The sequence below is a fragment of the Lissotriton vulgaris genome, chromosome 1_1 (genome assembly GCF_964263255.1).
Source record: "Lissotriton vulgaris chromosome 1_1, aLisVul1.2, whole genome shotgun sequence".
Lineage (NCBI taxonomy): Eukaryota > Metazoa > Chordata > Amphibia > Caudata > Salamandridae > Lissotriton > Lissotriton vulgaris.
In genome coordinates, this window is record NC_141685.1 from 1002904144 (window position 1) to 1002917027 (window position 12884).

Consider the following 12884-nt stretch of genomic DNA (forward strand, 5'->3'; position numbering starts at 1 on the left):
GTTACATTTTAGTGTAAAATATATCCTTGCATCCATTTTTAAAAAAGGATGCATTTTGCAAGGAAATAGCACGAAAAACACAACTGCAGCGAATAACAGCTACTCTTGTTCTGGTTGTTTGTGTTGTTCCTGCACTTTCGTACTATATTTTTACGCAAACAGCGTAATAGTGTAATTTTGAAAATTTTGTGAAACAAACATAATACGAAATCCCTGAAATTACGTGAATTATGCCATTGTAATTTGCATTTTTACTAGTCCTACCCTAAACGCTTATCCCATACCCATAAACTAAAGCCTTAATTCCTAACCATTCACTTTTAACCTTATACCCAAACTTTACCAAAAAATCCTCTAACATTGTCCCCTTAACCATATACTCCAAACCCTCAACCTAAATTATCAATCTACTAACTCTTACTCTTATATCAGAACCCCTAATCCTTAATTCTTACCACTTATCCATAGCCTTATATTCCAAACCTTTGCCCTTTAACCCATACAGTATTTCCTCCATACTCTTAAATTCTAACCCTTCACCTTATACCCCATATCCCTATACCCCAAAATCTCATCCCTGTACCCCAAGCCCTTAACCCTATACCTTTAACCCTGGTATCTCTAACCCCATACCCTTGAACTCTATATTCAATCCCTTGTGCTCTATGCCTTGAATTCTTAGTCCTTTACCCCTATATTTCCAATCCTATACTCTTTACCCCTGTATCCTATCCTGTATGCTCTTTACCCTTAATTCCTAGCTCATAACACCTTCACCACGTTCACACTGTCCTTACTTTAATATAGTTTGGGAATATCCTTTGGTGAAATATTTTTTTAGAACTAATAATTGGGAAGTGTTATTTTACGAAGTCTTATATTCCAAATTTGATGTAAAAGCATTGGGCATAAGTGCTGTTCTGAGATGTAGGACCATAGTAAAGGACAGTAGGTCTTATTTCATAAACAGGAAAGCCCTCTACTCACCATAACCTCAGGTTTAATTGGGTTGATCTTAAGGAGTTTGTTGGCCATCCACCCGTCACTTCCATGATAAAGTCTCTAATGCAGATCTGCCTGTTGCCATTTTTCGGAGGCTGAACACTTTTATGTATACAAGGCCAAATTAAATGATCCGGTGAGCCCCATTTTGCATTCAGATAAGTAAACGTCACGATGACCTGAAGATATAGTAAGGGATGCATTGGACAGGAGCACATGCAAAGCCCGTCCTGTCATCCTCAATATCCTAACATAGCAACCCTTTTGGTGAAAATCAATAGAATCAGATGATGTAAAGAATCACTTCAAAACACCAGTGGGAACATTCGTGGGGGAACCAGAGCACCCGATGATCAGTATATAGAGGAACTGTGGGGTATATTACCAACAACTAACGATATTTATCGCTAAATGGGCTTAGCGAGTTTTTTTTATTGCCAAGCAACGCCAGATATTAACGCAGAGATAACGTGCTATTAGCAACGTTTATCTCTAAAGCGATAAAATATCCGGCGATAGCGGCAAAATGCGTGAATATCGCTGAGAATATTATTCACGCATTAACGCCAATAGGGTCTTAGCCATAATATCTACCTCCCATTGGATATAATGGCTAAGAACTGGTCTGAGCAGGTGTTAGATTTTGTAGATATTTGCTCTTAGCGCGAATATTTCCATCGCTACGCCTGCGTTGATAATAGGCGATGGCGATGTTAGCGACTGTTTTTAATCGCTAACAGGTTGGGTACACCCACTTTGTATGTCATTAGCGATAAATATCGCTGACATGCAAAGCGGGCCCCAAACCGTTCGCTATCGCCTACAAGCTGTCGCTAACTGCTGTTAGCGACAGCTTGCTAAAAGGGCGATAGAATTTTCGCCGCTTAGCGGCCGAAAACGGCCGCTAAAGCAGCGATAATCTCTTATCGCCCTCCTTGATAATATACCTCTGTGTTCTTCCAGGGTAGGGTGGTTTGGGTCTGTTTGAAGCAACGTTTCACATGCTTGCATTGAATAACATGCTTCGTGTGTTTAGTAAATATTATGGAAAAAAATCTAGAAATAAATGTATTCTCATTAAGAAATACAGTTTAAAATTGCCAAGAAATCAAGCTACAAATTAAAACTATAATAACCAAACAGCATGGAAACGTTCTTAAAAAATAAATGGATATTAGATTAAATTATTATGCCTAAAGATACCGAACCCTGACACGAATTTAAAAATACATATAAAACATTTATTATTATAAGAACTAAATGGACTAATAATGTATTATGTTGATAATATTGAAAATAGATTCCTTTATGTATTGTTGTGAAGGTGCCTCCCCTTCGCCTGTGGGACCGATATATATCATTTGCCACCTACAGTCTTCGTTTCTCTCTCGCTGCTGTCTCCCGCCCTAGATCCCAAGAAGTTCAGGCTCTGCAGTGAAGCCCTCTCGAGAGCTGGCCTGTGGGGCGACACTCAGCGTGACGTGGGGGTGACGGCGTGCGTGACAGACGCAGACGGCGCCGGGCCCCGGCTGAGTAAGCGCTGTCCTCTGACCACACGAGGCCATGTTCACGTCCCAGGGAGCAGCTTTTATTAGCAGGAGATTAGGCTGTTTGCAGAAGTGTGTGAGCGGCGGTACAATGCGGCCGAACACGTGTAGAGGCGGCCAGGAGCTGCCTGGGTTTAATTCTCTTTTGTGACAGCAGGGACACGCTCTGTTTCTGTGCTGGGAAGGGAATTGATGCTCTCGGATCGCTCACTCATTCAGCGCTTCTAACACTGCTGCACGGAGGAGAGAGCTTCCTGTCCCAGAGAAATCCTGTAGCAAAATAATCTCCAGGAGGCGGTATCTGTAATTGTGTTTATATTTATATATCTGCGCCATCAAAAAACCGTACCAAGTTCTACGCAGGAGGCGATATCGGGTCAACATTCCCAGGAGGGAGTATCTGCTCCACTGAAATAACATAACATTACACATGTATTTGTAACGCGCATGTATCACACAAGAGAATCAAGGAGCTAATTAACACGTGTTTTTATTGTTACCTAACTCAATTGTACTCATTTCATTGACCTCAAATGGATGATAGGCTGAGTGGACCCACGGGGATTTGAACCTGTGCCCATGAGGTCCAACACAGGTCCCTACTCTGGACACATTAGTACACTAAGCCACCAGGCCGTACCATAACCTTCCTAGGAGGCACAAATATAAAATAGCATAATCACAGCCAAGAGGCGTTCTCTGTTCCACCGAAATAGTGTACAAAAGTGTTCTCCAGAAGGCAGTATCTACTACACAGAGTCCTACATAGGAGGTGGTATCAGGGCACTTATATACAGTACCATAAAAGTCCCCAGGAGGCATTACCTACTCCACAAAAATACCGTACAAGAATGCTACATCTCCATACCGTGCTAGAATAAATTCCAAGAGGCGGTATCTGCTCCACCGAACTACCGTCCCAGAGTCCTCTCCAAGAATCAGTATCTGCTGTACCGAAATACCTACCATAGTCCTCACTCCGAGTCAGTATCAGGAATACTGTCTCGGAGCTCTTACCAGGAGGCGGTATCTGATCCACCAACATACCACACCAATGTTATCATCACCAAGAGGTGGTATTCACTACTCTAGCAGACCAAATAGGGATTCTCACAGGGAAGCCGCATATGTACCACGGATAAACCTTTCGAAAATCCTCCGCTCCATGGCTGTATCTGTTCCACTGAAATACCGTACTGCAATACCCACAAAAGGTGGTAACGGTTCCACTAAAAAATTGTATCATAACCCTCACCGAAAGGCGTCATCTACTTTCCTAGCATAACACATAAGAATCCTGATTGTGCAGCAGTATGTGCTCCAATGATAAACCATATGACAGTCCTCATATCTGGGGCATCTATTTCTATTATGGCAGGACAAAGTCGAATTTGCATTTGGCTGATCCTTGTGTATAGTGGCACAGTGGGGAAAAACATTATAGACTGGAATGCAGTCCAAGCAATTGCCAGTGACTGAGATTATTACAAGTAAAGCATTCCTTGATTCACCTTGTTGTTTTTTCGAGTAATATACCACAAAATATTTCCTACTGAGAGTTGGTACGGGCTGCTATATCATCTCTACTGAAATACTGTGCTAGAGTCCTTGCTGGGAAGTATTTATTTCATTGACATACTGTACAACAGTCTTAATTCATAGGCAGTGTTTAGTCTACTGACATTATACCAAAAGGGAGTCACCGTTCCTAAGTAGAGAGAGAAAAAGAAGAGAAGTAAGAGGTACTCTCGTAGTGTGCTATTCTAATTGTGGGGGGGGGGGGGGGACATCGTGTCCTCATCTTGATGCCCTCACACACCCTGAAGGATGTCATGCTTCATCATTGGGCTTTTGCTCGTCGTCGGGCTGGCGCTGAAATGCCTACGGGTCTCCCAAATTTTCTCTTTTTCTGAGATCTATTGATGAAGCCGTTTGGGTGCGAGAGTGTAAGTGTCTTCCCTTCTTTTTCTCTCTCTACTTAGGATCAGTGAATTTCTTTTGGTATAAGTTTAACTTCGGGAGCACGGATCACTGTACCTTTTGAATAGCTCCTAGAGTGCCCCTCTATTGATAAATAGAATAGTCTACTGACACCCCATACCTGAGTCCTCACCAGGAGATGGTATTTTCTCAATGATACCTCATACAACAATCTTCTCCGAGCAGAGGTATCTACTCTACATACCAAAGGAAAGTCTTCACTGGGTACAAATCTAATACATGGACATACCATGCCAGAGTCATTACCATAGGTGCGATGTAGTCTATGAGTATACTGTACCACAATTCTGACTAAGAGGTTGCATCTTCTCCACAAAAGTACCTTACCAGAGACCTCACTGACAGGGCTATCTCCACTGCCAACATAGAGCACTAGAAACGTCAAAGAAAGGTGGAATGTACTACACTAACAAAATGTACCCAAGTCCTCACCAGGTGCCAGGATCTATTCTACTTACATTTAGCATCATAATCCGCTCTGAGAGGTGGCATCTATTTCAATGCTAATTGTCTCAAAGTCCTAACTGAGAAGCGAAGTATCGACACCACTGAAAAACATAAAGGAGAGTTCACGGACAGGCAGTATCTACTCCACTGAAAAACATTAAAGGCCTGATGGAGTGCAGAGTCTTTTAATCTGAAATAGCATACCAGAGTCCTCCCTGAGTGGCAGCATCTACTCCAGTATGCGAGTCCTCAGCAGAAGGGAGAATCCAGTCCATTTAATTGTCATACATTATTTTAGCACTTAACAGGAAGGTGTCTGCTAATCAGGAATACCGAGCAGAGGCCTCACAGGAGGGAATATATACTCCACCTATACACTATACCATGGGAGGCATTATCTGTTCTACTAACACACCATACTACACTTCTCAATGGGGAGCAGAATCTGTTCTACTTACATACCACATACTGTTGCCTTCACCACGAGGTGCTATAAGCTTCACTGAGCGACTGTATCCTAATCCTCACCTGGAAGCAGTATTTATTCTACTAACATACCACATCACACTACTCACATGCAGGCGGTATCTTTTTCACAGTCCTACCACATACTCTTCATCAGGTGGTGCTATTATCTGGAGGAAATTTTCTTCTACTAAACGAGTCTACAATAATCTTGACCGGCAGGCAGTATCTCTTCTTCTAAAATACAAAAAAAAAACTCACCGCGAAGCGGTATCTTCTCACCTGAAATACTACACCGCAATCCTCGATGGGAGGTGGCATCTAGTGTATTACTTTCCCAAGTGATGAGCCTCACTTGGAGGCAGTATTTGCTCCAGGAAGTGTCATCTACCTCACTGAACTGCCATAGCTTATCTTCACTAGGAGGATGTATCTACTCACCTGTCATGCCATACCTAAATCCTCACTGTTGCCATCTCTTAAAGAACAGCAAAATCTCAGCTTTCTATACATTTACTTCCACCGATGAAATTACAGAGGCCCCTTCATACCTTAAGGGCTCCTCTGCCAGGTATGACATTATAACTCAAACAGCATCAATCTGTCACAGAACATCACCAGCCTCATAAAAAACACTTTACAAGTAACCCTGCAACATGAAAGTTTTCCTTATCACCTCAGTCCATAAAAGCAAAGCAGCAAACTTGAGAAACTAAGTATCTATGGGCCATTCCCAGACGCCCTTGCATTGTAAAAACATTGGATCCACAGTGCTAGTTCAACTGTCCTCCCACCGTCAGCGCGGCGCGAATTCTCGCGCTATGCTGAAGGTTCTAATGAGCCAACGGGCTCATGACGGAACGGTTCCGTCATGAGCACAGGCCAACCGACGCTCATGACGGAACTGTTCCGTCATGAGCATCGAAGGGGTTAAGAAGAGTGACTCTCTGAGTGAGTGCAGCCTTGCCTCGAGACTGAGCTCACACTATTGGATAACAGTAATGTGTTCCTCGCCCCCAGGTATAGAGGTCAAGCCTGTCCCCTCATAGTTTTGGATCTCTCTGTCGCCTTTTACACCATTGACTACAAATCTGTACTCAATAAATTTACGCCACACTGTCTTTGGCAGCACCACACTTACCCGGTGTCATTTTTTTCTCTCAAATGGTTAGGAAAGACCGTTTGAGTGGTAAGGGTGGAGGTATAGCTATTATTTAAAAAAATCTTTACTCTTGTTTGCTCCCCCCTATGTAAGATATTGTTGGTGCAGAAACTTTGGGGGTTTCATTTGGTGATATCCCCATCAATCTATGGGCAGCATACTTGTATATCGACCGCCGGGCTCCCAAGGCGTGTTTCATGAAGCTATCAGTAATGCAGCGGTCTTTTGCGCTAAAACATAAACATTGCTTGATATTAGGGGACTTCAATGTCCAGATGGACAAAATCAACAACCCAGATGTTATAAGTCTTATGGATGCTTTGAATATTTTTAATCTGACCCCTTATTTTCAAACACCAACCCACGAAAAGGGCCATATCCTCTATTAGGTCTTTTCCACAAGGGACTTAAACGTCTCCCCCCCCTCGTCCTCTGGTATGGTCAGATCATTTTCTTCTGGAGTTTAGAGTCCAGCGAGAAATTGCACACTTAAACATCCAGGGCCAGTCCCATATGGGAAGCCTTAGACCGTACCACTGTATCACTTCTGAAGCTGTGGTGGGGGCCCTTGAGTCCCACCCACTTTCCCTGAGTGGAACGGTGGAAGATGATGTGACTGCTTTGGATAGCTGGCTACTGCTTCGTGCGGAAGAGCTGGCCCCTCTCTCTTACCGCCCAGCCCACTCTTCCTGTGTCTCTGCCCCCTGGTTTACTCCTGCTCTGAAAGCAAGTAGAGGTACAAGTTCATTGGTCATTTCATGCAATACAGATACAAAACATAGCACCTCATAATTCGCATACCTTTGGTTTTAGATCTAATATGAATAGCTTATCTGCGGATAGGGATATTCTGAACCCACCTACCTGTTTTGTAAATAATGTATATAATGTAGATATGTACAGGATCTTTTGAGTGATATGTGTAAATAGTATGTAAATAGTTGTAAGATATTGTCACACAAAGGTATAAATTAGAACAGGAATTGGTTAGCTCAACCAGATATGGACCTAGCGGAATAAAGATAGTCCCTTGTGCATAAATCATTGTGAAATAAGAGTTGTTTATATAAATTATAATATAATAATAATAATATAAATTCTAGCAGATAAAGTTAGACAATGTGATTCTACATCAAATCTGTATGATTGTTAACTAAAATGAAAATCATTTTCTCTACTTATAATAGTATCAACGCTTTGCATTTGAAAATACAGAATTCCTGAGGAAGGCTAATCGCCGAAACGCGTTGAAGAGGAATTGGTTCTGTATTGCATGAAATGACCAATGAACTTGTTGTGATTTACATGTAATTGCTATTGACAAATATGTGTGTATAATTACTTGTAACATGATGCATTATGTATAAATATATAATTTGTCAAAACAATTCGTTTTTAAAAAAAAACAGATAAAAATAAATACCCCAAAATAATTTTTGTACAATAAATAAAATAAACAAACAGATAGACTATAAAAACATCTAGTAGTCTGTGACTTGATTCACAACGTCTAACTTGTGCTGATGAAATTGATGCACGTAACCCGGTGCAAATTTGCTGTTTTCCTAATAACTTACAAGGACTGAAACATGTCGGCACTTCACTAGGGTCATAGGACCATAAAAATCCTAATAGACCCTACTTTTACTTATTTTTTAACAACCTAACCAGACCCATGAATAAAGGGATACCAGGGTTCTGATTGAGGTATTTTATATATACCCCATTGCCTTCACTATCATAAGAGCTTCCCAACACTGTGGTTGAGCCCACCTCGACTTGTAGGAGTCGGGGTGACCCAATGATGAAGCATGACACCACTAGGGTGTGTGAGGGTAACTAAAAACAATTAGTGTTGCCCCCCCCTCCATACACATAGATATGGTTAGCATATTAAACACATCCCTAGTTAGTTAGTGTTTAATCCCACCTTATACATAGGTCCCCTTTTTTTCCTATGTGCGCTACCTACATTGAACTATCTGTTCTTTCAATAGGTGGCTTTTGGAGTATTTTTCTTCTTCAGATCCCACACAGGAAAACGGTGGTCCAGGCCCTGATTGGCTCCAGGCTGGATTATGTAAATATACTATATCTTGGCCTCCCGGAATACCTGCTTACCCGCCTTCAGGTGGTGCAAAATAATAATAATAATAATAATAATAATACTGAGGTTTATATAGCGCAACAGCTACCTGGCAAGGAGGTGTCCCGGCGTCCAGGGCTATTCTTTTACTTGGTCCAAGGTCCCGGATGTCGGAACATCTGAGTTCTTTTCACCGGTTGTCGATCCGCAAGCGGATACAGTTTAAGGCCCTCGTTCTGGCTTTCAAGACTTTGCATGGTTCTGGTGCCCCTTATTTAAGGAAGAGAGTTCAATTTTACTACCCTCGTCGCTCTCTTCGCTCCACCTCATTGGCGTTAGTGTGCACTCCGGTGGTCAAGCGTTCCCGAATAGGAGGACGCTCTTTTCAGTTTCAAGTGGCTAAATTATGGAACAATTTACCACCTGCTCTGAGACACTTACAGGACCTGCTTTCCTTCTGGAAGGCTCTTAAGACATGGTTATTCCAGCAATAACTGAGTTCTTTGTTTTTTAACTTTCCTTTTCCCCTGTCTGGTTAGCTTTCACTCACCTATCTCTGGGACACTCAGTAGAGTAGCTGTGCGCTCTATAAAACCCTATTTAACATAACATTTAACGAGTAATCTTGAAGCCCCTCCTATTGGCCACCGCCTAGTCACATGTTTGTGAAATTTCTCCAAGATCACCCCTATGTCCAGGTTTTCCTAACACGTATGCATCTCTCTTAGGTCACATCCATGACCTGTATGGGGCTGACTATCTCTCGTATGCTGATCTCAGTCACATATATCTTAAACCTCCTTAAATACCTGGCTGCTTAATGGGAGGCTAGGCAATGTTTTACATTGAGCTAGAATCCCAGTCGCCAAATTGCAACTGGAATCAAGTGTTTGTGTCCTACAGCAATCGGGCTGAAATAGGAAGAAGGGACCGACATATATTTGGAAGCAAAATGTCAGCTCTCTGGTAAGGAGACATTTGCGCTTCATTTCTCCACATTTCTGCGAATAGCCCATTTGGATAGAACTGCTGATCGTCAAGATCAGTCTTTGTTTGGGCCAAGAAAAATGACTACGCTACACAAGGTATAAAAACACAATATGCAAGTCTTTAGACAATAAGATCTCAGAGCTGTAAAACACACTAACCGTGGTGAAGATGGGTTTAACAAAGAACAGCTATGGTGCATTGTCTTATTTTATAATAGTATTGTGCTGTGACATACCGAGTATAAATATGCATGCGCCTCAGTATTGAAAAGGCAGTGGGGATTGTTGCTTCAAATCTGACAGCCCTCACATGAAGTATGGATTATCTTCTATTCGCTTACCGCACCAGGCCAGGGACACCAACTCTGTCACTCAGACCCCTTTTCTCGTGCAGTGGCAACCCGGCCCTGTGGCCTGTGATTTATTAGTTTTCTTGCTAGAAGATTGACAGAACACACTATCCAATCAGTGTCAAGCATATGTCAACATTCTGGCATGTTCTCTCCAGCAGTGACCACTTACAGCAGCACGGGCTTGAGGCATGAAGTTCTGGCCTGCTCCACTGTCTTATTTTTTACATGGTTGGGCAGGGAAGGGGGGGATTGTGAAACTTGTGAATTTTCTTTTGTATAATTATTTGACATTTCAGAAAAATTACACACAAAAAATCGCAAAATAGAAATCTGCCATTCCGTGCTACACTTTTGTGTGAATGGACGAGGGGACATATTTTGCACTGAAAAATCCACAAAATCCACAAGTGCCTTGAACAGCATCTGCTTGCATTCTGCTCATTCGCATTGTTTCCATGCTCCTGCAATAGGAATTTACCTGAACTGTCTTTAATTATTTCGCCAGGAGTAATGGTATCATTTTGGGAATTCCGTGTAACAAGTGCAAAGCCAAATGCCTGAAATTATGCAAGGTTACGGCGGCATAATGAAAATTCCTCCCTGATTTAGGCCTGAGCTAATCGGTCCCTTCAACATGTAAGTTTCTGGGAGAATGCCAGAGGTTTACCTTCCATTGATGCAGCAGGTGAAGTGGCACCTGAGCCCACTGAGACCTAATGGTTGCTGCCTTTTATAAATCATACAGCAGCCAGGACTTTGCACTAGGGAGGCTATTCTGATCCAGAAAACACATTAGCAACTGCAGCTTTCAAAGCCCAACAGACATCTGTCTGCCAGGAACTCTCTTTCACCAGGAAACATTTACACTAGGAACCCTACAGACACTTTGAAACAGAAAATTGAGGAAATGCTGTACGCATCTGTTTTTTTCTTGTGATAATACCATGGCATGGGTCTTCACTTGTCCTGCTCTTTCCCTGCCTCCACTAGCTGCAGAGGCGCAACTAGACCCAACCTTCAGTAGGGCTAACACGTCCAGTATATGGTGCGGGTCAAGAATTTAAAGCAGTGCGGGTAGAGGTATCTTTATAGCCAGTAGGGAAAGAAGTGACAAACTTTTTGGTTTAAACACAATGGACAACCCCAATTTTATTATGATTGAAAGATTGGAGTCCATGGTTACTCCTAGATTCATCACTAGGGTTGAGTTGTTTGGTGGGAGCCTTCCACGAAGACCATATTATACATTGGAGGTGTTTGATCCTTTTGCCACATATGAATATTTTCATTTGTGACATGTTTGTTTTGATGTGGCTGAAGATCAACCAATATGTGACATCTTGAGGCAATGCCCATTTACGTATGAGTCATAGTCAGATGGGTTTTCATAATTAAATCTAATTTGTGTATTATCTGCATAACAGTAATAGTCGAGGTTGAAAGACGAGATTAGGTCTGGTGAAGAGCCAAGGCCAGCGCTATAGGGGAGGTAGAACTGTTAGGTACGTTAGCGGTGATTTGAATGGAGGACCTGAAGGGATAAAGTGAGCTGATGAACTGTCGGATAGAAAAGATGCAATCTGCTCCAGGTTGCTCCTAGCAGTCTATTTTTGTCAAGTCTCTAAAGAAGCAAGGGATGAGTTCAAGTAATTAGCATGTTGGTACGCCAATGCATCTATTTGTCTTAAAGCATATCTTTCTATCGTTTTGAATAAACTGTCTGTTATTGGCCATAAGTCAGAAGGTTCTCTTGTTTCAAGGCATTTTTGTTTCTTGTGGGGTTTATGTAAGACATTAAGAGCCTCTTTGGGAGCATGCCTGTTTTCAAGGAGTTGCTGGCAGTTCTAGCTGGATTGGCTCCATAGCTATTAAAGATGGCATTGGTCTGCTGGTGATTCTGCTGGCTACAAGAGTTTATAGCATTGATGAATTCTTCTGTGGTCAGGAAGGTTAAAGGTGATTCAGTGTAGTTGTTTTCTTGTTATTTATCTGAGGAACTGAGCTGTGCTGCTAGAACTGTGGTTGAGCAGTGGGAAGGCAAGGAGGAAGAATGACACTGGGTGGTGGGAAGTGTCTTGCAGACAGCAGGGGTCAGTGGTCCAGGGAGCCAAAAGGTATTGCGGTTGACTGACCCTTTCTACAGTGAACTCTCCTAGAGGTGCTATTACTTGTGACTTTAAGCCCGCATCAGGTACATAGACCACTCAGCAGCTCTCCCTATTCAGATCTCCTTTCATGTATTCTGGGACCTAGGCTGCTGTTGGCTCGGCAAGCTGCAGATCAGCTCTCCAGGACATAGGGCAGGTCTCCCTGAAGGAAGGCAGACATCGGGAATAGCTTCAGACAGATTTCTTCTCTACCTTCTCCAGAAGAGAATAACATAAAACAATCACATTGTTCACCATTTGCAGGCTCCAGAGCGGCTATTACCGACACACATTTGCACTTGTTTAGTATCCACAAAACATCAGATTTACAGGGGTCAACTAAACATGCATAGAGTGAAATGACCATAAGGGAAGCCATATGTCATTTAGGAATACATAATGTTGCCTGAATTCTGTTGGGACGGGAATATCCCATGTGAGGTATAAGTCATGTTTCCCTATACTGGATACCCAACTGTGGTAATCTGGTATCCCAGAGATTGGTTTTGGGCCTAACCTCATGCTATTCTAGTGTATAGAGGCCTATTCTGCCCTTTGACATGACTGACGTCCTGGACCTGTCCGGTGATCTGGAGGGACATTTCAAGCATGCCCTCATCTTCCTGACAGTGGACTACCAGTCTGTCACAGGTTTAGCATGTAGATCAATGGTGCATCATACCGT